Source organism: Canis lupus, chromosome 5, assembly GCF_048164855.1.
Source record: "Canis lupus baileyi chromosome 5, mCanLup2.hap1, whole genome shotgun sequence".
NCBI classification, from domain to species: domain Eukaryota; kingdom Metazoa; phylum Chordata; class Mammalia; order Carnivora; family Canidae; genus Canis; species Canis lupus.
Window position 1 is genome coordinate 53,991,520 of NC_132842.1, and position 26,894 is coordinate 54,018,413.

Here is a 26,894-nt window from a genome sequence, read left to right on the forward strand (position 1 = left end):
CTCTCTCTCTCTCTCTCTCTCTCACTCTCTCAAAAAAGTGTTCTATAACTTCCTGTGGGACCCTGAGAAAACCACTATATTCTTTTAGCCTCTTTTTCCTCTTCTGGAAAATGAGATTAATATTACTCATCTTACAGGTTTACACCAAGGGGTAAGTAATATTTTTTCTCTTGACAAATAAATCCTGAGGGCCTATGAGGTGTCAGACACTGATTGAGATAATCAGTGACTTACACACATACAAAAATCATGCCCTTGTGGAACCTACATTCTAATAGGGGAAGCTAGATAATGAGCAAGTCAATAAGTAGCAGGGTTGCAAACTGGGGCCTCAGAAGGAAACAGCCAGTCGCGGGTTCCTGTGAAGCAGCTTAGTTCATTTCCAGGAGTGGAAATATGTGGTGTGTGGTCTGGATTTTCCATCCTGGCATTGTAACTGCCTTACATGATTCTCAAGCCACTTGTAAACTTTTATCATACATTAAAACTAGGTGATACTTGTGCTTTCTGGGAAAAAGAAAAAGGCTGTTGCTCAGGGTGGAGAGAAGACAGCAAGAGGTTGGTAGAAGGCAAGAGCAATGGAGAGAAATGTCTGGAGGTGAAGTCCAGTAAGAGATGATGAAGGTCAGTATAGAGGACTGTGGGTGCATTTTTATTTTTATTTATTTTTATTTTTTATTTTTTTGGCAAATCTCAGACTTATCAAGAAAGGAGAAACTCATGAAGAAGAGATTGTGTGGGATGGAGCCTCAGGTCACATTTGCTAAGCATTCAAGGGAAACCCCCAAATCAGGAAATCTGGGAACCTTATGACTACCTATGTGACGTTCTGTACACATAGTAAATGATAAGTGTTCCTTTGCTTCTTCCTTCTCCTTTATTTCTATAATAAAATAACAGAAAAAAATAAAAGATATGAGAATCTATTGACCTGACAAGGCACAAGGCATGGAGCTTTGAGAGATGATTTCCTACAAGGCAATACTGATGCAACATACTTATTATATACCTTTTCAAGGCTCCTCACTCCCCAGATTCTGGTCTGTCGTCACATGACAGATCCCATTGTTCTTTTCTTTACAAAGAATTGGTGCTCGAGTGGTCTTGCCTTCATTCCTTTCGAGGCTTAAGAAAATTTTCACTGGACTTCACGACCCCAGCTCAGTCCTGATGTCTAGTTTTAAATGTCTTTCCCTCGCCACACATGTGATTGAGAGATGTGTTACATTTGGTGACAGGCATGGTCTCATCTCTAACTGGTCTTGTTCCCTAAACATGTGGTGGCCTGGCTGTATGAACTCTATCCAAAGGATGCTCTGATAGACAAACCATAGAGTCAATAGGCCGAAAGCACCATTATCAGGATGGTTGTCCTGAAACAGTGTAGAGATAATCATATGTTCTTTCCTGGGGCCTCTCTTTTCTCTTTATTCTGCATTTGGACATTTCTCATCAAAGCAACAGGAGTTCATTTTTCCTCTCCTCTCTGGTATTTTTTTCTGACCTCTTTGCTTGAGAGTGACTATTTACAGGTAAGCTTGGAGATGGGAGTTTGGTTATCACTACACAATTTCATCCATTTAGCCTCCTTGTGAGGCATGCTGGAAAGATCGTAAGGTTGGTTAACATTTTGTAGATCAGTAAATACCTTGTGGGCACTTTAATTTACTTTATAGCTTTTTTCCAAGGCTGGTGAACGTCTGCAGTGGAAGAGTCAGCTCTTCCTTTAAGTGACGGAAGTAAGCCATTCTCAAGTGGAAGGAACACATATTTAAGTTTATGGCAGCTGAAGTTGGCTGAAGCTTGTTCTACTTGGAGCTTGGCAGGCCTCTCTCATATTTCTGCGTAGTCTGTGGATGAGATATCTCTTGTATTTTCCTTCACTGGGATCTTAAAAGTTAAGAATGTATTTAAAAAAAAAAAAAAAGAATGTATTTTTCATTTGAGACTTCAATAAAGTATGCAGCGATTATATCAACAGTGGAGCTTTGCCCCAGCCTGCAAAACCAGCAAATAGAATGTATTTACAGCATGTTTGTGTTTCACCATCATGATGCTGTGATGTGTGGGCAGCAACTTTCTTTATACAGAGATGGATTTACAGTCAAATCCCAAGAGCACATTATTTCATTCTAAACTGCCTATTCGATTGGTTTAGGCTGGAAGTCGAATTTTAATAGAAGTGGTAGTTTTGGAAATAGTTATGACTAATCATTTTGAAAATACAGGTTCCTGGTGCAAATGATCTAGTTTAAAATGGAGTTATCCCATTTATTTGGCTCAAACTCATGTCCTGAGTCCTGGGGTGGTGTAGTGGCTGATACCAATCTTTCCTTCCATCCCTCACCTTGTATGCAGCCATAGCCACAAGAACGTTGTCACAATAAATCAGAAGGAAATTTTCTTATAAGAAATGCACAAGTCTTGGGGCACCTGGCTAGCTTAGCAGTCGAGCATCTGCCTCTAGCTCAAGGCGTGACCCCGGGGTCCTGGGATCGAGTCCCGCCTCGGACTCCCTGCAGGGAGCCTGCTTCTCCCTCTGCCTGTATCTCTGCCTCTCTCTGTGTCTCTCATGAATAAATAAATAAAATCTTAAAAAAAGAAATGCACAAGTCTTCAGTGTTTGGCAGCCTCTCAAGAGAGCACTGTTTTTCAGACTTGAATTCATTTAACAAGTAATTATTAAACATATATTAAGTGCCAGATTCTGGGAAAATATTTATAGCAGTAAACCAAAAGACACATTTTCTATAGCCATGAGGCATTCTAATGCAGGAGAGTGGTATGTGGAGGATAGAAGACCATCATCAGATGATTGCATAATATGAGGTTAGCCAGGGGTAAGGGCCAAGGGAAAAAAAAAAAGTTAATTTCCATAAGAATCTAACTTGTTGAAAAAGCAGATTCCTCGGTCCACCCACATTGAACTAGAGTGTTCTAAAGCTCTCTGTACCCCAAGAAAGTGTGTCCAGTGCCACTTAAAGTCCAGGGAGAAAGTCAATCTGCTGAGAGGATCCCCCTTGCTCTCTACAGCCCTGCCAGGGCAGCAGACAGACAGACTTGCCTTTGCCTTCTGCGTGGCCTCTGATACCTAGTGAGCAATCATTGGTCAAACATTTTCTACCGGCCCCGGGCACCTGCAGGTTCGGCCTGGAGCACAGTCCCCTGAGCACACATACTCTCTCACCAGGCTGCTGTAGGCAGGAGCATGCTTAAGAGGAGAAAGCAAGTGTTAGAGAAAAGCATGTGTTACCAGGGAAGGGGTCAGTTCGGTTTTCTTCCTACTAATGACCCAAATGTCCCAGACTTTGGACCTTTACCACGCCGATGATGGGGTTTCCCAAAAAGAAGACTAAACACAAACACCTCATCCCTTGATGAGAGCCTCAAATGGGAAACGTGCACACACGTGCATGTGTATGCACATCAGGAGACAGTGAGAGAGTCCGCCACGGAGCCTCTTGAAGGAAGGGTACTCGGGCAAGGTGTGCTTTCAAAATTTACATATTTACAGACAAAATGTTATCTGTAATTTCGGAGGTAATCCGTCCAGGAGGGGACCTTCACCAGCATGCCCCCAGTTACAGGTGAGAAAAGCAAGGGCCAGCAAGGTAAACAACATCCCCAAGGGCTCACAGCAGCATGACGAGGGCTGTTCCAGGCCAGGCCAGTCCAGTGTGTGGTTCCTGGCATTAGTCTTGTTACCTGTTGAGGGAAATGCTATAATGTCACTCACACAGGCTAATGCAGTGTTATCCTCTTGTCCCACCCCGGTTAACTCTGCCTCCTGTCAACCTTTCTGCACTTGGCAACCTCCCAGGAGGATTCCCTGCCCAGGTTTCTCCTCTGCCGGCCTCTTGTTCACAAGGCCTTACCCAATCCTCACATCCTTAAATAGCAGGTGACTTGTGCACATGGCCCTCCACGGAGCGCCACATTCTCTTTCCTCTTGGCCTGTCTTCTCTTTTGGTCCATTATCTCTTTTCACCTCCTTTTTTTTTTTATTTTAAAGATTTTATTCACTTATTTATGAGACAGAGAGAGAGACAGAGACACAGGCAGAGGGAGAAGCAGGCTCCCTGCAGGGAGCTCTATGTAGGACTCGATCCGGGACCTCAGGATCATGCCCTGAGCTGAAGGCAGATGCTCAACCAGGGAGCCACCTCCTACTTTGATTATTGTGTATCACAGAGATTGAGAACATAGACGTCACTGTCAAAGAGACTGGAGTGCAAATCCTAAGTGGCCACCAATCCATCATGTGCTCTTGCAACCAGTAACTTCCTTAAGTCTGTTTTCTGATCTGGAAAATGGGAAAATAATCATATCTGCTCCATTGGGTTATCCTGAAAGTCAGTGATTAAAAAGGAAAGCACCTAGCTTAAATCCTCCCCCATAGTATGTGCAAAAATAAACATTCGTTCTTATTTTTACTATTACTAAATAATGAATAGATGCCGGGTTGTTAGACACTTGTTAGAAAATGCATCCTTTTGAATATTTAACACCCTTGACATTGTCACCTCAAAAAATACATACAAAGCTCTTGCATATAATTGCTCGAGAGGGACTCGTGGCAGCTCCCGAGGCACCCTTTCACCTCAGTTAGGGTGCCCCAGCATAGAGTGTACCTCCACTTCCAAAAAGAATATAAGATTAAAAAAAGAATATATGATTTTTAAAGGCTGAACTCATGTCTTCCAATTTTTCTGTTTCCCATAGTACCTATAATGATACCTTGTACTTGGCAAACACTCTATAAATGTTTGAAGATGTGTTGAGGCCAAATTTTCATCCTCCACTGAATGTTGGAATGAGTCACTGGATATCTGGACTTCATTTTCTTTCCTGATGGAGGGAAAAATAAATTTTACTTTCATACTCTTAAGAGGACTGGATGTTGGCACTACTTTTGCCCAAAGCATGAGTTATCAGCCCCAAATGGGACTCTCAGTTTTCAAAGTTCTGTGGCCAGTTCCAAAAAAACAACAGGACATTCAGGCCCCCAAGCCAAATCACACTGGCTAGAAGGAGAGCATGCTCTCAGCCAGCTCCTGAACGGTAAGTGCCCTCCGTCGGTGCTGGCGACCAGACGGTGGCCTCACGCAGTGGCTTCCAGGAGATCGAGTTTGGGGCATGCTCATGGAAAGCAAGCCTGGCTTTCGCTAAATAGGCCAGACGTCGAGCCAACAATTCACCAAGAACTCCGACAATGATTAACTCCTCTTGCCGATCACCTTTGTTAATGTAGACGCACTTATGAACACATGTTCCTTTACCTGCAAGAGTTGATAAAAGGGGTGTTTGTCGAGGTGCAAATATTGTCACGTGAAACCACCTATATTTTGTGTCACTGCCTCCCTCCTTCCTTCCTTTCAGGATTTGGCTTCCCTCCCCTCCCCCGCCACCCCCCCTCCCCCAGCCTCCTCTTAATAGTTTTGGCCCCATCAAGGGGCAAGCATATACTGACTTGCCAAGAGCCCATTTCTGTTTGCTGGGCTATTGGAATTGGTTTTTGCCCCTCTTGAAGTAACTTGTGGATGAATCTTGCACCCTATCACTTAATAGGACGGATGAAAATGCAGTGAGAGTTGCTAGGGAAAATAAAAGAAAAAAGTGAGGTCTCTTTTTATAACTCACGTCAGAATGAAACCTCAGACTTCACCATTCTTGTTCCCTTTTCTTTTTTGACAGATTCTAGCTTTTGTCAGCGCCTGTGTGTCTACTTGCAGCTAAACAGGCCTGCTACCCTGTGCACACGGGTGCGAGGCAGGCTCGGGGGCAGGCGTCCACCTGTTGACCTGTTGACCTGTTGACTGACGAAGGGCAGGAGGAGCGGAGGCTGGGGAAGCCCCGAGTGGATTGGTCCGAGTGGACGGTGTGCTCTGCACACGCCTTCGGCTTAGGCAGAAGGAAGTACAAAGTCAGGTTTCAGGGGCTCACCTGGCAAGGGAGGAACTAACCAGCCAACACAGGAGTCTTCTACTGACCTCAATGTGCGGAAATGAGTAAAAGGCCAGCCTCCAGGTCCCCATGGGGCGTGCATGTGCACACGCAACGTCACATCCACACAGCCACACACTGACATACAACTGCTGCATGCACGACTTTTATTTAAAAGAAAATTCTCAAGGTCTCCGTGTTTTCATCTCCACACTCCCACCAACAAGCTCGTGCCCTCTGTCCTGGCTCTTCAGTGCTCCTGTCTGTGAGCAGAAACCCGAGGAGACCTCTGGGGCTCCAGAGTCCTTGGGAACCACATGGGCCGAGGCAGTGTTCTTGCCCTGAGTCTCCTCTCCTTCCGGCCCTCGTGCAGTCCTGCATGGACGCCAGTCCTCTATCCTGTTTCTTCCTTTCCTACTGGTTTGTAGTGACCCCAGCAGCCTGCTCTAGTCACTAGTGAGTTAAACTTTCCGCCTTCCTGCCCAACCCTACCTCTTAGTAATCTTGCTAATATATAACTTATCTTTGGAGTCAGAGATTAAAAAAAAAAAAAAAAAAAAAAAAAGACCCAATCAGTGAAACCTTGTCTTTAGAACAGAGCTTTGGCTTAATAACTAGGACCAGGAGCAACTTAGATGAAATGAGGAATGTGATTGAGGCCAAAGGCCTGGAGCCCCTACTGGGGCAATGTGAGCAGGTTTACGTGTAGGAAATCAGCCCTGTTCTGACCCCCATTAGGAGAGTTGGAGTCTCCCCTTTGCATTCTTTGAAGAGCTCTAATAAGCGACCTGAAGCTTGACCAGAAACCAACAGGACCTGGAACACCCAGCAAATCAAAATTCCATTTTTCTTGTTTCACACTATCTCCAAGTTTTTAAATATGACCTTCCCTTCCTCCAAACCATGAGAATCGAATTTTCTAAGCCACAAAATCATCAAGAGCAGGGTGGACAAAGCTACGCTGTAGCCTTGTTCTGTCCATCTTGGTACTGATACTGGGTGGCCTTCCCACCATGCTGTCCAGCTGGCTCGGGGACATGGTGTGATGGTCAGCCTGTTGTAGGTTTAGATGCAGCAACCCAGAGAATTTGGACTCAGGTACCCAGATCTCTGCTGCCTGCCTGGGAGCTCAGATGACCAGAATAGATCACTAAAGGGGAGTCACTCTCTCCCCTGCTCATTTCAAGGATTCCACAAAACAGCAGGAGCTAGATTCACACAAGGAATATATTTTCACTTTGAGAAATATGCATTCATTCATTCATTCATCCATTCTAATTGCCAATACACAAAAACCCTGAAAACAAAAATATGAGTTGAATGGAACTAATGAGGTACATGGTCATCAGATCTTAAATTCCCCAAATGATGTTGCCTTCTTTGACACAGATTCCTCAGTTGGTCAGATGTTTAATACTTGAAGAGGCCATGACAGTTTTGTTTTTTAATATCCTCAATGGTGGTACATCATTACCTTTTGAGGATGGATTTTGTTTTTTAAGGCAACAAAAAGTTATTTACACTTAAATATGAAGACTACAATTGGTCATCAAATTGATTATCGATGGCAAGCAGCTAAATGGCCCATGGTAATCCTTGCCTCCTGGTTTTTATACTCGTAGGTGATCCCTTTCTCTTGACTCAGGCTGGACTTACTTCTAAGGAATAGAATACAGCTCACTTCCAAGATCAGGTTACAAAAATTCCGTGACTTCCAACTTGCTCAACTTTTTATCTATTACTGTCTCCTTTGTTTGCTTTCTGAGGGAAGCCCCTGTCATGCTGAGAGCTGCTGAACAAGAGAGGCAAGGGTCTCCCCTCTTTAGCCGTCAGCCAGAGAGGACCAGAGCTCTGCTAACAGCCACTGTAGTGAGCCTGGAGCAGAGCTACCCGTATTCAAGCCTTGAGACTTCTCTATCCCTACCTGCACCATAATTACAGCCTTACTACAGATCCTGAGCCAGAGGATCTACATAAGCTGCACCTAGATTCCTAACCCACAGAAATTGTGAGACAAGTGTTGTTGCTATGTGTTGGGGGGAAATTCGTTACACAGCAGTGGATAAAACTGATACAGATTTGTCAGGATTAAACAAGGATGTGTCCATTGAGTGCGGAGAAGCTTTTTCTTCTGTGCCTCGGAACTGACCCCTCCAAATTAATTCTTATCCTATCTTAATCAGCATATTATCTCCTTGAGCACCTATCCTCAGTGGTACAGATCTGATGCCTCCCCTCCCCTGCCCGCCTGGGGCCTCCCACATGGACTCATGGCCTTTTCACTGCTTACATATCTGTTCGACTGTGTAGGGCATGGACCAGTGTAACATAGCTATCTCCTGGGCAGATGTAAGCAGAAATTTACCCAGTAGGGTACTTCAGGAATGCCTCTTGGGCCCTTCTATTCATCTCCTGTCTTGCTCACATGACCATCCTGTCCTGCTGTCATGGTGAGGATAAGGAAACAATGTCTAAGAACATAGTAGGTACAAGGCTAGTACCATCAAAGTAATAAGCAGACGAGTGCTGGGTGCCTGATGGAGAACTGTGTCCCAGTGATGCTAAGGCCATAAGGTAGCAGATGCTCCCTCCCCCCATATTTAAGTGAACCCCACCACCTGATCCCACCCTTGTTATCTCTACTCCTTACAACCAAACTTTTCCCCAGTCAGCCTTCTTTAGAGCTAGGTTAGAGATAGAAGGCCATTGTCATGGCTTAACAGCCATATTTAGCTTTGGTTTCCCTGCCTCTGGGAAGCTGCTCTGAAGTTCATGGCACTGTCCGGTGGCTGGAATGAGGGGGAAATGAAAAGCAAGAGAAAGAAGGGAAAATGATGCAGGGACAGAGATGAAATGAGGAAATGAAAGAGATGGAGGAGTAGGGAACAGCCAGCCACTCACTTGCCCTGACTCTGGAGCACTTTGGTTTCTCAAGGGTAGAGTTGGATCACTTCTTTTCCACCAAAGTGATGGAAAAGTCACAAGAGATATCCAATTCTACTTTTGTCATCAAGCTCTTCTTAAAGGTAGTGGCCTACTCTACGGCCTCACTACTTTTTTTGAGTAGAAAAAATAGAGACTTTTAAAAAGTGGAATCATTGTTTTCTCAACTCAAAAGAACACTGTTTAAAAAAAAAACAAAACTGTAATTTCCATGGTAATCCCCGCCTGGCAGGTCAGGAGGCCAATGCTAACTTTCTGTTTTAGGTGCTGAATTGTATATTGCTGGTTTTCTAATGATAATATAAATGGTTACTGAGCTCAAGATTTTATAGGAATAAACTAGGTTTGTGTCCTTTGTTCCTAAGAGTTGGATAGCTATGGGGAAAAGGGTGCATAAAAAATCTTCCAATGTAAATTTTCTCTTGCCTAATTTTAAGACTACTTGCCATCCAACTTTCTCTTCCTTTTCATATCACCACCATGCTTCTTATCCAGAGCCTTCCTTTCACAGCCTGGCACCAGACACATGAAAAACATCTGCTAAGCTGCTATGTACCTTAAAGGACATCTCTGAGAACCAACAAGTTGGTCTCCCTAAGCTGACAGAGACTGTTTTCTAGAAGTCAAAAAAATCCCAAGGTACCCCTGAGATGGAAGGTTTTCCTTCTTCCTGCCCCCAGGGAGTGCATGGTGATTTCCACTGAGAATCAGAGAAGTGATGTATGCCTGTTTCTCTCCTTGTGGCGATGACAAAATTCTCAATGAAGAAGAAGCTTTTCTGATTTCATCTTTCTCTTTCTTCATCAGTCTTTGGAGTCAGTAATGCTCTGTCTATAACCAGAAGTCATGTATTTAGAGTGCATTTAGGATCTCTGACTTTGCGAAGAGGGGATAGATTTTGAGCATTCCAGTGTATGTATTAGATGACTGTGAAGGTGTCTGCCTGGGGAGATACCTTTCAGTCTTCCAGAAAGGAACAGTAGTAGCATTTTAGATATTAACCTCAGGTTGACAAAGAGATTTATTGGCAAAGATCTTCAAATTGTGTCACTGTCCTACTCTTGGCAACTTTGGCAGCAATTCCCATATGGCAGTGCAGTCCAGATGACACTTGCACAACCCCTTGCCATGGGTACCCAAGGGACACATACAAGTGTGAATTCTAAGGTATAATCCCTCCCCTCCCATCAAGAAAGCATAATGTTAGTGAGTTAGGATGATGTTTATGAGAGCTGACATCTATCACTTATTTTTTTAACTTAAATATTTTCTTTATTTAAAAAATAAATCATTTACACATGTCAGTATTTTCAAGTATTCCTAGTAGCCAGTCGCCTGCCACACACATCCCAACAGATAATGGACGATATCATGGTAAGTGTGTAGGCTCTGGATGTCAGTCCTTTACTGTGGAACTTGGTCAAGTTGCTTATCCTTGGAACTTGGGTTTCTTTTGCAAAATGAAGATAATAATAATTCATAATTCATGAAGTCATTGGGGGATTGTAAAGTGCACCATTACATGTACATTTTTGGCATATTATTAACTGTTAGAAAAGAAATAATATGAGTAGTTATGGCAAAAATTTTGAAAGTGTTCCAGGCATGACTAAGAGTTCTAGAATATTGCCCACCCCGCCTATTTTCCTCTTTGACAGTGTTCTTAGTTACCTAACATCAAACACATTTGTCTACTCAGGGCTGACATATTTCAGCCCATGGGCCAAATACAGTTTACCTGTATTTGCAAATAAAGTTCATAAAACTCACTAATTTACATATTATCTGTAGCTGCTCTCTAGCTACAGTAGCAGAATTGAGTACTTATGGCAAGAGACTGGTCCTCAAAACCTAAAATGTTTACTTTCTGGTCCTTTCAAAAAAAAAAAAAAATGCCAATCATTGGTCTAGCCTGCTTTAAGACACTAATGCTATACCCACTGAACCTGTGCTGTTCATAATTTGTGGAACCCACTGCAAAACAAAAACACAGTGCCCTTTAATCCAACATTCTTGAGAATCCCAAGACATATTGAATGTCTTTAATGATATGCTGCAATTAACATTAAACCAGGCACACCATTAAATCAGGCTCAGGGACTTTCTGAGTGTGGAGCCCTGTGTAACTGTCAAGGTGACATACCAGGAAGTCAGCCATGATTTTATGTTCTCTAGACTTCACTCCTTAGTATAAATTCCATTTTCATTTTCACCCCCAAAGGGCTTATGAAGCAAAATCTGGAACATAAAAGGAAAGCATTACCAAAGTTATACCGCAAAATAACTCCATAGAACACCCACACTCCCCAGAGCATTATACGGATTTGATACAATCCCTATCAAAATATCAATGACATTTTTCACAGAAATAGGACATACAGTCCTAAAATTTGTTTGGAACCTAAAAAGAGGCTTAGTAGCCAAAGCAACTTTCAGAAAGAAGGACAATGGTGGAGACATCATGCTCTCTGATTTCAAACTTTATTACAAAGCTATAGTAATAAAAACAGTATGATATAGGCATGAAAACAGACACAGAGATCATGGAAGCAGAATAGACAGCCTAGAAATAAATCCACATATTTATAGTTTATTAATTTATGACAAAGAAGCCAAAAATATACAATAGAGAAGGACAGTCTTTAAATAAATGTTGTTGGGAATCTTAGACGGCCATATGCAAAAGAGTGAAACCAGATCATTATCTTACACCATACCCCAAAATTAACTCAAAATGGATTTCAGACTTGAAGCTAAGACATGAAACCAAAAGACTCCTAGAAAAAAAGACAGGTGGTAAAGTTCTTTACAATGATTTTTTTTTTTTAGTCTGACACCAAAAACAAAGCAACAGAAGCAAAAATAAACAAATGATACTACATCAAACTAAAAAGCTTCTGCACAACAAAGGAAACCATCAATAAAATGAAAAGGAACCTACTGAATGGGAGAAAATATTTGCAAATCATGTATATGTAATAAGGGGCCAATATCCAAAACATATAAAGAACTCATACAATTCAACAGCAAGAAAACAACCCAAACATTCTGACTTTAAAAATGGGCAGAAGATCTGAATAGACAGATTTTCAAAGAAGAAATACACATGGCCGACAGGTACATGAAGAGATGGTCTGCATCAGTGATCATCAGGTAAATGCACATCAAAACCACAATGAGGTAGCACCTCCCACCTAGTAGAATGGCTACTACTATCAAAAGGACTGGAAATAAAACAAGTGTTGGCAAAGATGTGGAGAAAAGGGACCCCTTATGCAGTTGGTAGGAATGTGAACTGGTGCAACCACTGTGAAAGACGGTATGGAGTTTCCTCAAAAAATTGAAAATAGATCTACCCTAAGACCCAGCAATTCCAGTCCTGTGTATCTATCCAAAGTAAATGGAAACACTTTAAAGATATATTTACCTCCATGTTCATCACAGCTAAACTATTTGGGAGATTTCTCAGCACTGTATTTCTTACTTTATTTTATTTTATTGGCACTTTGTATTTAACTCTGTTAGTCCTCAAAACAACCAGTTATTGTCACCATTTTACATGTGCAAAAACTGAAGGAAGAACAGAGAAGTTAGGTTACTCAAGGTTAGAGGTAATATGAGCCAAGGTTATCTGACTTCAAGAGCCCTTGGCCTTCACCACTCTTGGCGTAGGTAAGTTTATCAGATCCATTAGTGGAAAGAAAGGAAGTGAACAGAGAAGAAAATCAATCAATCAATCAATCAATCCAGATAAATGGGGTTCAGAGTTCTCTCTTAAAGTGATAACTATTCACATGAAACCTTCTTCTTCACATGATATAATGTTTACCCTCTTTATTCTTTGTATTAAATTGTTGTCTTGAATTTGCTCTCCTTTTTGGCAGTATTCTAGCCATAATACTCACTCTATCAATATTGCTTAGCTGACTCAAGGAGAGTTGTCATATTTGGTGTTTGGAGTCTGACAACTGTTAATGCATTTTTCCTTGAACAAAAAGGTGTTTGATATTTTCAACCATGTAAAACCAGAAAATAAGTCCGAAGGGCCAGAATAGCAACTCTGAGCTTATGAGAGGCCAGCATTGAAGACAGAGTAAAAATACTGAGGCTGTCTTTTTCTCATCCTTTCTATAAAATAGCGTATCTCATTCAGGTTCCTAATTTACATCCTTTTAAAAATAAAAACAATGTTTTAAAAATAAAAAAATAAAAATAATTGAAATTTGATGGGTCTTTTAAAAAGTTTGTACTCTTAAAGCACTTAAACATTGCTGTTTTGTTTTAAGAGGATTAATTTAAGGATTTAAGAGGGCTTAGTGAGTCAAGACCAGCTAGGAAGTAATTTTGCTTCTTTTCTTTGGTTACACTGATAATTGGTAAGCAAATCAGACCATCTCCCTCCTCCTGTGTCACTTATGCTATAATAACATTGGGTTGGGGGGACAGGGCAGGTAAGTCACGGGAGGATTAAAAGGAAAATAAGCCTGAGCAGATCTTCATCAGATCAATATCCCTTCTAGACTCAAGTTTTATTTCTGAGATAAGCAGGGATAACAGAGCCAGTGGTGGAGCAAAGAGCAGATTTTTCTTTTGGGCAATCCTTCTTAATCTCCCACCAGCTTTGCAAGGCCAAGAACAGTTTCAAGGTTATCTGTATACTAAGAGACCTGTTCTCTCAGTCCTTTCTCTGTTTTGTGCATCTCTAGGCCCCTGCTCTCAAACTTTAGGTTATTTATTTTTAGCCAGGTAATTTTATGTGAATTTATCAAAAGTCAAGTCAAGCTTTCATATACTGGTCTCTACAATTCATCAGGACCCTACGGTTTCCACAGCAAATGTCCTACTATCAGCTGATCCAACCCTTCTACCTTCTGAAGAAACTGGCCCTGAGATGCAGCCAGAGCTAGAGATAACATAGGAGAACCACGTACCTCGGACCAACAGTGTCCCGGCCTGTGCAGCCAGGGCGGCAGCCTGTGACACTCTCCCTGCACCATGATCTTGAGTGCATCTCTGTTCCTAGCCTCCTGGAGTCTGGCTCATTTCTCCTCTTTGTTCTCTACCCTTCCCATCTATTCTGTGAGGTCTTTGAAATCCTTCTAGTCAGTACCTTTCCTACTTTAATTCACCAGAATTGGCTTCTGCAGGTTATCACCATAAGCCTTGACCAGTACAACTGGTCGTCTAAGAAGATGGACAGTAAAAGAAAGCCCAGTAGTTTAGAGGAGGGTCATACCCTCTGAGGGAGTTGAGGGTATCTGTGCTGGTTCAATATCCCATCAAAGTTACCTGCTTCTGTGGCCAGGAGAAAGTCCTGGACTCCATGTTTTGTAATAAACAGGCCTGTCCCACCCCTCTGCTGGGCTCTCAGGCATGGACCTCAGGCCAAACAGTCAGGACCCAGCTGTCCTTACCTAGGAGATGAGAGAGTGGGAGGGTTTAAGATGGAACAGACTTGTCCCATCACATCCTCCTGAACTCGCACACACCTTCTTCCTCTCCCTTTGGTCATGGTCACTGCCACACATACACAACAACTCAGAATCAGAACATATTATCAGTAGCTAAAACTAATCGTTCATTTTCATCTTTCTTCTTCAGTAGTCGCTATGAACAAGGGTTTTATTTTTTTAAAAATTTTTAAAGATTTTTTTATTTATTCATGAGAGATACACAGAGAGAGCCAGAGACACAAGCAGAGGGAGAAGCAGGCTCCATGCAGGGAGCCCGATGTGGGACTCGATTCCGGAACCCCAAGATCACACCCTGAGTCGAAGGCAGATACTCAACTGCTGAGCCACCCAGGCGTCCCATGAGTAGGGGTTTTAAAGAAAGATAGCCTGTGTTCAAATTCCAGCCCCACTGTTCACTAGTGCTGTGATTCTCTTTAAATTCTGTGGACCTCTACATCCTAACCAGTAAAATGACGATAAAAATGGTCTCGACCTCGTAAGGATTATGAGAGTTAGAAGGGATCCACGTAAAGCCTTCAGAACAGTGACCGGTACATCATATGTGCTCATTAAACAGTAGCAGTAATCGCTGTTGTCGGTTTTAATCTACACAGGGCTTGGTACCTAGTATTTTCCCTCTGGGGATTGGGTTAAATCTCCCCATTACACGAGAGGGAAAAATATTAGGTGAGTCTTTTAGCATGCAGAGGAAATGCATATTTCTAATGTCACAACAGGATTTAACTTTACTCGGAAGCTCCAGGTAGAACGTGACTGACTGTTTTGGGAAGTGGAGTGGGTAATTACAATTCAGTCTCATTGGCAGTACGAAGGGAGGTCGCTGTTTCAGTGGCCTCACTAGGCATTTCACATGGCTGCTGGCGGCCTCTTTGTTCCAACTGCCGTGTAATATGCCACTTTGGAACCAAACAGAGATCACTGACACAGCCAAATAGATACACCTCTTTGTTCTTAACAGATGTTAGTGCATTTTAGTACAAGCAGGAGAAGTTTCAGCAGTATGTGATTTCTTTTTCTCTTTTTTCTTTCCTTTTTTTTTTTTTTTTTTTGAGATATGTGATTTCTGAGAGTGAAGTGGATAATTTCTAGAATTGCTGGCTTGGGAACTGAAATCTGCTGAGTAATCACATGACCTCAGGCAAGGGAACTATTTTGACCACTCAAAGAGAAGTGGTTTAGAAATCAAATTTTATTGTAGAATCTTTAAAAAGTACTACCTGATGCCTTTTGCCATTTGAACAATCCTATATCACATGATGACCCCACTACCCTGGGTTGGAGGTTTTCCTTTCTGGGAAATCTGGACCTACAGTTATAGCACTATGGTCAGGGAACCCTGTGACCCTGTGTGTGTCATGGGAAATGTACACGGGTTTCCTGGCAGATTTCCCCTGTGAACAAAAACAGAAATCCACCAAGAGGACTAGGAAGTTAGATCTATGACCCACAAAGGGGAAGACTGAGCCTGAGATCTGTGTGTGAACAGGTGACATGACACAAGTGGAAAGAAATGTCTGGCCAGGGAAGCCAGAGCCAATAGTTTGAGTCTTGGCTTCAATATTCACCAATTGTATGACTTCAAGCAAATAGTTGAATATCTTTATTTTTCCTCATCTGTAAAATGGGAATAAAAATAATATTATTTATCTCACAAGGCTATTGCATGAATTAGTTAATATAGGTAATGTGCTTAGAACAATGCCTAGCACACAGTAACTCCTTACAATGTTAGCTATAATTATCAGTATCTTCATTATGACTATGTTGAATGCTTTGCTACGTGTAAAGAAATGTACAAACTGAAGGCATGGTACTCGATTGATCCGTATGTCGTTTTGCTAAGGTTACCATGACAAAGTGCCACAGACTGCCTGGCTTAAATGACAAGATTTCTTTTCTGGAGGCTGGAAGTCTGAGATCATAGGTTGGTAGGGTTGACTTCTACTGGGCTTTCTCTTTTGAGTTTGTAGATGGCTGTCCTCTCCCCATGCTCTCATGGGGTCTTTCCTCTGTATCTGTGCCCTAATCTCTTTTTATAAGGACACTGGTAATACTGGATTGAGCCCACCCTAATGACCTCATTTAACCTAAATTACATCTTCAAAGATCCTATCTCCACGTAAAGTCACATTCTGAGATACTGGGGCTTGTGATTGCAACCTATACATTTTGGAAGGGAGACACAGTTCAGATTGTCAGTTTGGTTAAGCTGGAACTTTGTTCTCCTTATCTAAATGGTTCCTGGTTAAAATTGACCAAAAGAGGTACTTGTCTAGAAGAGAAGGAGTAGTCACCACTCTCTGGAGGTCACAGTAGTTGCTAAAAATGACAGACAGATAGGGAGATGCCAGTGAGATCCAGCATATCCTGGCTCTTCTCTGCTCTCCAGTGTTTCTTCCCGATTGCTGACCCTACTGGCTAACAAGGGATCCAAGCCCTCATCAGATATGAGGCTGAAGACCCTCAGACTTTTCCCATTCCCTTCATGATTTCACTTCAGTATTTAGACTTGGCTTGGCTTCTAGTTTTGACTAGCTGTTAAATCCTCTGATCTTTTTTTTTTAATTTTTATTTATTTATGATAGTCACAGAGAGAGAGAGAGAGAGAGAGAGAGAGAGGCAGAGGGAGAAGCAGGCTCCATGCCCCGGGAGCCCGACGTGGGATTCGATCCCGGGTCTCCAGGATCGCGCCCTGGGCCAAAGGCAGGTGCTAAACCGCTGCGCCAACCAGGGATCCCTGATCTTCTATTTCCACTGGCCTCCCACAATTGTGTCAAGTCTAGTTACAAAATAAAACTCTTATTCTATAATACTTAGAGTGACTCCACTTGCATGAGTGAACCCTGACCTAAACAGGAATAATAATAATTATTATTATTGACAACTAACACTGTACCAGAAGGGAGACTGCATACAGTTGAAGTTCTAATTATCTCAAGCTTGAGCTCCTTCAAAAGTCCTCTGAACTAGTCTGTTAAGACTAGTTCCATCTTTCCTGGCTCCAACATGTCCCACAAATGGCTGCCAGATAAAATGTCTTGAACCATATTTTTTTTAAGTAGGCTCCACACCCAGTGGGGCTTGAATTCACAACCCTGAGGTTGAGTCGCATGCTCTACCGACTGAGCCAGCCAGGAGCCCCTTGAACCATATTTATGTCCTCAAGTGACAGTCAAGTGAAGGCCCCAGATGACAGCTGAGTAGCAGGCCTAGAAAACAACAGGTTCAGATTAGAGCCAAAAGAGAAGGGTTTCCAGAAGGAGGTCTCCAGGAAAATAAAAAAGGGAATAGATGCAAAGTATGGGAAATATTAAGAGGGTGGTTTACAATGCTTTTGGGTCACTGGGATAAAAATAGCAATGGGGCATGGAAAATTAAGTAAATGTTTTTTAAAAAGTAATTATTAATTCTAGGGAATACAAAAAAATCATACAAGAAAAAAATACTCAAATTACAGTGCTGTACTCAAAGGTGGAAACCATAGAGGCATAATCGTGTAATATAAGTACATACAATGTTATGACTATTTATTTAACATTAGGTTGTGAAGTAAGCATATGGGGAAAATGAGAAAGGGAATAGTATAGCAGAGAAGGGGCCATAGGGGATCATGTTGAAGGCTTTGCCATGGCACCCTATGTATTCAGCTCCTTAAGGAAGTCAGAGTCAACGGGGTGCTGAGAATGGAGTCATAACCACAGGGCATCTGGGACAGAGAGTTTCAAGGAGATACAAGAATAAGTTTGTATGCTTCGGGACTGATCCAAGAGTGGGAGAGCTGAGAGCAAAAGAGGAGGTAACAGAGAAGGATATTTGAGAGGACAAAGGAGATGGATTCAGAGCCCAGATGGAGGATCTGGGCATTACTAGAAGCAGGCATGTGCCCTTCATTATATCAGATGTGAAGAAAAAACCAGATCCAGCTGCAGGAACGTTTGTATACGTAGGTCGAGGAGATGAGAGTTCTTCCTTCCTTTTACTTCATCTCTGCCTTCACTTCTTTAAGTAGGAAGTCCCAAATCATTTTCCTAGAACTGTCTCCTGTCCTAGGTTTTGGGGAAGTCAAAAAAGAGTAGAGAAAGCTGGTCTGAGAGGAGGAGATTTTAAATCAAGACCCAGATGAACGAACTTGTTGGAGTCACACAGCTAATTAGTGACAAAGCTAGGACCAGAATCCAACTGGCTCCTAGCCTAGTACTCTTTCACGACCAAATTACCATGTAATATTGAACAGATGGGAACGATTAAGGTTTAGGACCATTATAAAGACTAACATGACCCGAATTACATGAAATAAGGAACCAAGTAGAAATACATTGGAGAGATTTAAGCCTCACTTAGCGGGAAGAAGTAATTTTGCCCACTGTGAGCCCATGATTAGATTAGGGTGGATTGAACTGAATTTTAAACTTTTAGAAGGTACTGCCATCGTTGTTATCTAACCCAGCTGGGCTAGGGGAAGCCCTGGCTGCATGAAGTGGCTTCATGGAGGACTGGGAGAGGACTGAGATCAATGTCAGCCCATAATATTTACCAGCATGAACCCAGATTAACTCTTTAAATTACACAAGCCCACTGGCCATCTTCACTCTATTCCATTCAGAAGCACTAATTAATTATGCTGGAAAGTAGAAAGTGCTTGAAAATAGCTAGTATTGTTTCATCTCCATACCTGTGGGGCCTTGGTAACTTCAGTTGGGAGAGGCTCTTCTGCAAAACGTTCTTTCTGTAGACTTTTCTTTCGTGCCATTTGTGTGGCTCTTGTTCCATGTGTAGCAAATGTCTTTTATTATTATGTATTTGAATTTTCAACCTGTCTTGGACCATCGTGTTCGTTTTGATTGACATTTGGTTACCTGTCATGCAAGTCTTACTCTCCCTTCAACATTATTTAATATGATAGCTGTCAAATTATGAATGCTGGCCTTGGTCAGGCAGGTTGATCTCACTAGTATGTACGTAACGTTGGGGAGGGAGGCAATTTGGTTAATGCTCACTCTGACAAGTCATCATCAGGTTGTGCTAACTCCTAGTCCCGTTTGTCACTAAAAGCCTTCTTATTTGATACTCAGTGTTTATAATCAATAACGATTCCTAAATATTCAACCACATGTTTACTTTCTCCCCTCCAGTTGAACTGCAATTCCCCCCACCTTCCAGTCCAGTGCTATTTTATATCCCATGTTTAGGACAGAGCTCCTGACCAGGCGAAACATGGAAAAAGCTCCTGAGTTACCAGATGGCCCCAGGCACCAGAAGGAAAATACCCCAACTGCCAACATCCATTTCTATTAGATTAATATTCTGCTAAATCCTCCTAATCTTACCTCAGACTAGATAAATACAGTTTACAGTGACTACCAGATGTCACTCTCACCTCACAGAGAGGCTCTGGAGCATCTGGGGGCAAATAACACAATGGATGCTATGGCCCCACTCACCTCCCCCAGCAGGGGGTGTAACTTTTGTAGGGGGTAGTGAAAGGATTCTAAGTGCAGAAGCCTGTGACCACCCTATCTAAAGAAAATGCCCTCCTTTCCTTTCCTTTCCGTGTCATCTCGTGTCACAACATCCTGTGCATTTTCTTCATTGCACTTATCACAGTAATTTGGATTTCAGTGTTCTTGTGTGTAAACTCTACTACAATTGAAGATTCCTAAGGCCGGGAGCCGGGTCTGCGTTATTCCCTATTTAACCCCCAGGTGCCAGAAACAATGGCCGGTACCAAGTAGGTACTAGATAAATATTATTTGGATAGATGGATGAATGGGTAGATGAATTTACCCACCCTTTTCAGTCACAGGGAGCATAAGGTGGGCCCCAGGGAGCCACCCGCCTAAGAGGAATCCCAGCTCTGGCTTAACTAGGCAGGTCTCTGGTGAGATGTAACAGGGGGGATGCTAAAGTGCTGTCTGGGCCCCGCTGAAATTTAAATTTAAAGAAAAGTCATAAACGCAGGTGAAGAGTTGGGAGAGAGCCCAACACTAGCAGGAACAGAGAGAATTCCATAACTAGAAAACCACCTTTTGTCATATATCTTCGAAAACCAAGTAAGACACAAAAGCGAGTTGGACAAATGGGAAATTAGATTGAGATTAGGAGGCATTTAACACACACAGAGGGATTGACTGGCTGGTTTAAAGCAAAAAAAAAAAAAAAAAAAGTAGAAATACAAAGTAGGTACAACATTAGGGTGGCTTGCACGTCATTTCTGTGCCCCGGAGGAGCATCTCCCAGTGGTGAGAAGCAGGGAGAGGTGTCCTTAGGGTCCAATCTCCCACTCCCCGCCCTGCACCGTCCTGTCCACACTAGTCGGTTCCTGCTGCCAGGTTGCTAATCCAGCTGCAAAGGGCTGCTTCACAGCCTGCCCATTTCCTAGAGGATGCTGAGAATTAGACCCCTCTTCCTCCCATGAAAAAATACTAGCTTGGGTCTTATCCCCTCAAATCTTGATGACAAAGAATCAAACTGAAAACCTCCCTCTACTGGGTCATTTCCATCAGGGGAACAAAATGCTATAATTTTCTCATTTTAAAAATAATAATTTATTGATCTCACCTTCCCTCCAGTTATATTTCCATATACTCCCCATTTTTATTCTCATCTTTACAGCAAACCAGTGAAATGCTTTGTCTCTGCTTGCCATGCCCTCCCATCATTTGAATCTACTCTGTCCAGCTTTGGTCTCAACTATCTCACTGAATCTGCTCTTATCAGGTCACCAGTAACCCTCAAGTTGTTAAAACCAGTGGTGATGTTCAGTCCTTAATTTACGCAGGCACCAGTAGCATTTGATCCCCTGGGTTGTGTCATCCCCCTGGATATTCTTTTTTCTCTGGACTTCTAGCACACCATCCTGTCATGACTTCATTCTGTTCACTAGTCACTGCATCTCGAACACCCTTGCCAGTCTCCTCAGCAACCTGTCCTTCCAGTTGTGGTGCCCCAGACTCAGTCCCTTGTCCTGTCTTCCTCGTGCCGCACTCCCCCACTTGGTGATCTCATCCAGCCTCGGGGCTTTACTGGCGGTTCCTGTGCTGTGGGATTTCCACCTCCAGGTTGCTGGAGATTGCTCTGCTCTACTCCAGCCTGAGAGATCCACCTGCCTCACGATACCTCAACTCAGATGTCCACAAATCCAGGTCGCCCCATCTGCTTGTTCCTGTCTTCCCCACATCAGTAATGGCAACTCCACTTTTACAAATGCTCAGACTCAGAAACCTGATTGCCTCCTTCTTCTCTTATACCCTGGATCTAAACATCCAAAAATTCTTTAGACTCTGTTTTCCAAATACACGCAAATTTAGGCCATTTGCCACTTCCTCCTTGATTACCAGCCTGGTCCAAACTACCAATATCTCTCACCTGGATTAGACGGAGAACATTCTAATGAACAGTCTTGCTTCTGGCCTTGTCCACCCAGAGTCTGTTCTCAACACAGCAGCTAGAGGAGTCCTTTGCAAAAGGAAGTTAGATGGTGTTGCCCCTCTGCTCAAAACTTCCTTTTTTTTTTAAGATTGTATTTATTTATTCATGAGAAACACACACACACACAGAGAGAGAGAGAGGCAGAGACAAAGGCAGAGGGAGAAGCAGGCTCCCTGCAGGGAGCCCAATGCGGGACTCGATCCTGGGACTCCAGGATCACGCCCTGGGCCAAAGGCAGGCGCTAAACCGCTGAGCAACCCAGGAATCTCCTACTCAAAACCTTCCTGGAGTCCTACACCTCACCCAGAATAAAAACCATGGTCCTCGCAACAGCCTGCGCAGCCTTTGCCATCTGCCCCCCGCCCCTCATCTGTCTACTCATTTCTTAGTCTTTTTCTCATCACCCGCTTCTTCAGCTACTCTGGTCTTCCTCTTTTCCCCAGCCTTGCTCCTGCAGCCTCCCTCAGCCTTAGCAGCTGCTCTTCTCCTGCCTGTGAGTTTTGCCCCTGGACCTCCACGGGGCTTCCTTTCTCATCTCCTTCAGGGCTTTCATCTTCTAAGTGAGGTCCTCTCTTTATTTTACATCCCAGCCATCTCCCCTTCTCCCACTTCCCTCAACCCTACTCTATTTTTTTCTCCACAGTGCCTATTACCATCTGTTTTTATTATTTTTTTGTTGCGTTGTCTGTCTTCCCATGTTATTGTGCAAACTCCATTAAGACAGGGAGTTTCATCTTTTGTATTCTTTTTGCTTTATCCCCAGTGCTTACAACAGTGCCTAGCACATGGCAAGCAATCAGTGAGCATTCATTGAATCAATGAGAAAGCCATTCTGTACCAATGTGTTAATGATTTCTAGTATCTTCATAGGAGTGGCCTAGACTCAACTCATTCCCACAAACACAATTGTCCAACCCAAAAAAGTCATTCTAATGGAGGGATGGGAGATATGCTGTGTCACATAGATTGAGACTGTAGCATCTGACAGGCTAACGGGAAGGCACTTTGGGGTGGTTGGACACTTGTGGTACCCCTCAAATTACACTGCATTGTTGATTGCTATGTGAAAATGACCTAGAGGTGGTAGTAGGCCACAAGCTCTATATGAGTCACACAAAAGATGCAGTTGTTGACTATGTTGATGAATATGACATAATGGACATCATAGTCCCATTGTTTTATGATCTAGTCAGGCCACACTAGGAGTACTGTGTTCACCTCTGGGAGTTACTTTTCAAGAGGACTATTGTTCAGAGAAAATCATCCGGGATAGTGAAGTATCTAACCATGGCATATGAAGAACAATTGGAAGGACCATGGTGCTCAGTGGTTACATTACATTTAAGGACAAAGTCTAGGGATCCCTGGGTGGCTCAGTCGGTTGGTGCCTACCTTCCACTCAGGGCATGATCCTGGGGTCCCAGGACCAAGTCCCACATCGGGCTTCCTAGATGGAGCCTGATTCTCCTCTGTCTGTGTCTCTGCCTCTCTCTCTCTGTCTCTCTCTCTCTCTGTCTCTCATGAATAAATACATAAAATCTTTTTTTTTTAAAAAGAACAAAGTCTAAAAATATGGGCACCTGCAACACCACTCATTCTTTCATCCTTTGTCCATGAACTATATTATTAATCAATCCTGATTCTCTTGCTGAGCTCTTAGCCCTCCAGACAGCCATGATCCAATCCACTGGAGCTGGCAACTGAGACAAAACTTATTAGTTATTCTGGCTATAAAGGAGGTATGATTTCCCCCCAAAACTGAAGCCCTGTGGCATGAAATAACTGACTAGACAAATCCCATCTACTTGCAGAGGGCAAAACCAGAACCAGTTAGTAATAAAAATTCAGGATAGAGGAGCAAAATCTAGCAGTAACAAGTGTCCAAAAGTGAGGTCTTGGAAGGTAGGGAGTCTGGAGGACCACCAGCCAAGGTGGTGGAGGAAATCTCCTTGTTAAGTGGGAACTGGCGTGGGTTACCTCTCACCTTCATCCAGTGGGTGAAGAGTGGATCTTTTCTACTTGGCTCTGTTAGGCAGAGCCAGGAGGCGGGCTGGTAAAGAAAGTCTGCAGAGCAAAACTGTTCACCTTTAAATTGCAGTAATTTTACTGGGAAAGGTAACAGAAAATCAGAACAAAGAAGAGAGTGGGTTAAGCACAGAGAGATAAAGTGATTATTACTAAGCTGAATAACAATAGCAACAAGAACTTTTTTTTCTCCTAACTTTTGGACACTCTTTGCCGTTTATCTTTCCTGTTCCCACATACTTTAACCCCATCTTTCTGGTCAGAAGCCAATTAACTTCGTTAAAAACAGTCGCTGCCAGAAGCTCTGCTTGCTGTGTTCCAAGACTTGGAAATTCCTTCCCTAATGACATAGTAGAAACTCTGTCGCCACAGTTAAGAGCAGGCTAGAGACAATTACTATATTTAAGTCATGCTTTGCAGGTTATCATAGCCACATCTGCAAGCTATTCCCTGTGTAAAGCATTTGGGGTTATTTGCCACAGAAAACTCACTGGAAAGTGCCAACAACTGCATGAGGACCTGTGACTGAGACCATTCGACGTGGCTCCAGAGGACAGACACATAACTTTCTTGTCAGCAACTCCACGCCCACCCCTGCTCCTTGGAGCCAGGCTCCTCTTATCGAGACAGGAAATCTCTAGTTGGGAGGGAATGAAGGGGTGGTGAGGAACAAATCCTCTAGCAGCCATCCACCCACCGGCCTGTAAAAGGAGAGAGGCCAGTCCAGAAAGCTGGTCAGCCTGAAGGCTACCCTCTCAAAAATCTCCCTGGCATTTATAAAAGGAAGAAAAGGAAAGGAGACTTCTGTCCACGATGGCACGTTCAAACAGAAATCAGAGAGTGTGTTGAGTCCCACTGAAGAGTGGACTGCTGGTATCTGTGGCCTCGAGCAAGTGACGGGCCACTCTGAGCCTCAGTTCCTTCATCTATGAAATAGGATACTAGTGCCTAAACTTAGTGCCCTGGGGCTACTGGAAAGACTAAGGCAAAGAATGAATGAGAAAGCACTTTGGAAAAAGTTCTAAGCATTATCCAGTGTCAGAATTACTACTGTGAGCATTCTTTGGAGCCTGCAATGGGAATCACCTGGAAGATTTCATACAGTGATGATTATCCTAAAACCAAGATGAGGTAAAGGCCAGTCTCATCGTAATGCTGTGTTACATGGGATCCTTTGAGAGCATCCTTTCTGAGTTTATCCAGAATGTGCAGCCTTGAGTTCAGTTGCCACCTAAAAATTGAGGGCCATTTGTTGTTTGCAGGAGTGTCTAGTCATATGAATATGTGCTCGTTATAAACCACTTAGGCAAAACTCACACTCTGCTGACCAGTGGGACACCCACTTTGACCTGTACCCCGCCTACCTCTTTGTCTCATCCTCCCTTCTCCCTCTTCCTACCCTCATGGGAGTTAGACCTATCCCTGTTCTGTCACTGGGGTCAAACCCATGGGTTTATCCGGTATACAGACACCTGTATTTCTTTATGGACCGGTTATTCTGGTAGATTTTTTTTTCTCTTAATTAAATCCTTTATGTCTCCATTTACTCTCACCTGCTTGAATTTTAATTTTACTCCAGAGACAGAAGAAACACGAGAAGAAATTAGACTTCTTAAAAACCATTTAAGGAATATTTAGGAAAATGAGAAATTGAGGGCTGGCATATAGGGAAGGGAGAGAGAGCAAAAAGGTAAGATTGTACTACTGGTTCAGATGAGGTTTGTAGATACCACTTAGCTTGCCACTGGTTGCTGTCACCACATATGTGCTGCTTCAACCTGTGGCGGGGCAACTGTTCTGAGAGATTTTCTAAGACTTCCCAACCAGATTAATGAACTGTCCTAGAGTGTGATTTGTATCATGCCTGTAAGATAGAGGGGGGTGTGGGTGGCTCAGGGGGTTAAGTGTCTGCCTTCGGCTCAGGTCATGATCTCGGGGTCCTGGGATGGAGCCCCAAGTCAGGCTCCCTGCTCAGTGGGGATCCTGCTTCTGCCTCTCCCTCTGCCCATCTCCCTGCTCGTGCACTTGCTCTCAAGTAATTAAACTCTTAAAAAAAAAGATACCTGCAATATTTGTTAATCATCAGGCTCTTTAAACATCATGGTCACTATAGTCATGGAATTCTAAGAAACACCAAATACACACTAACACATTGAACAACAGATGAGAGAATGCAGGACCATCTTCTATCACTTAAGCTAAGTCTACCTCCACTCCATAGAACCAAATATTATATCTACTTCTAACCTGTGCTACACTGAGTATATCTTAAGGACATAAATGTGCTAATATATTTTATTACAACAAATTAGAAGAGAAAAAGGTAAATCAGACCCAGCCAGTAGACAAATAAATTCAGCACCTCTAAGCATCACTGTGAACCTGCTCAGTTTACTTCCTATTGTAAATATGGTTACTGTGTAATTTGATGTGTAAAGTCACAACAAGAGTAGTTTTGTGCGCTTATGCTGATTAAGTGCAAATAGATCCCCCAGCATCAATCCAGAAAGCACAGATACAGAGTGGGATGTATATATTTTAGAGGACTGGGCCTCCAGCCATCACTCAATAGATATCCATAGTTTCTTTTCCATGTCCTTTGCATAACCCTTCCAGTCCCTCATTTGGGATTTTAAAATGTATGGGAATCCTATAAATAGCTAGTCCCCAGCTCCACAGAGGTCCGTAAAGATCATCATAGGACACATAAACTATTTTCAATATTTCAAAAATCCTAATAGGGTATCACACATTTGTGTGGTAACTAAAATGCCATTTTCTTTTGGTTATGATCAGCTTAATTTAATTAACCAATGCTAGTTAGATCTGAGTTGGACATGTCTTTTTGTAGATGGTGTATGTGAAACAAGCAATTCTCAGTAAATGCAGTTAGATAAATATGTAAAAAGATAGAATCCACGTACATGGAAATGCCGTAACAAAGGGAAATAGCCCTAAAGCAGTCCTGGCTTGGTGGTGAAAATTGTGAACCCTTCAAGTAGCAACTTCTTGGGAGTAAGTTGTGGAGCAGATTAGAGATAAGAATTATTTCCTGCTGGTATGACCTCTTAGTATAAGGAA

General features: G+C 42.8%; 1 long non-coding RNA gene across 4 annotated transcripts in view; it reads right to left on the bottom strand.

Annotated features, from left to right (window-relative positions):
• Window positions 1-289: 289 nt before the first annotated feature.
• The window catches only part of LOC140633721 (uncharacterized), a 53,254-nt gene continuing 26,649 nt past the window's right edge, over window positions 290-26,894 (bottom strand). Inside the window, exons 1-4 of one of the 4 annotated variants that reach the window (XR_012031310.1) lie at window positions 21,726-21,818; window positions 11,030-11,124; window positions 4,738-4,848; window positions 291-1,890 (exon numbers count right to left, since the gene is read on the bottom strand). This is a non-coding gene — a long non-coding RNA (uncharacterized lncRNA). The other 3 variants (XR_012031309.1, XR_012031307.1, XR_012031308.1) reach the window with 3 other exon arrangements.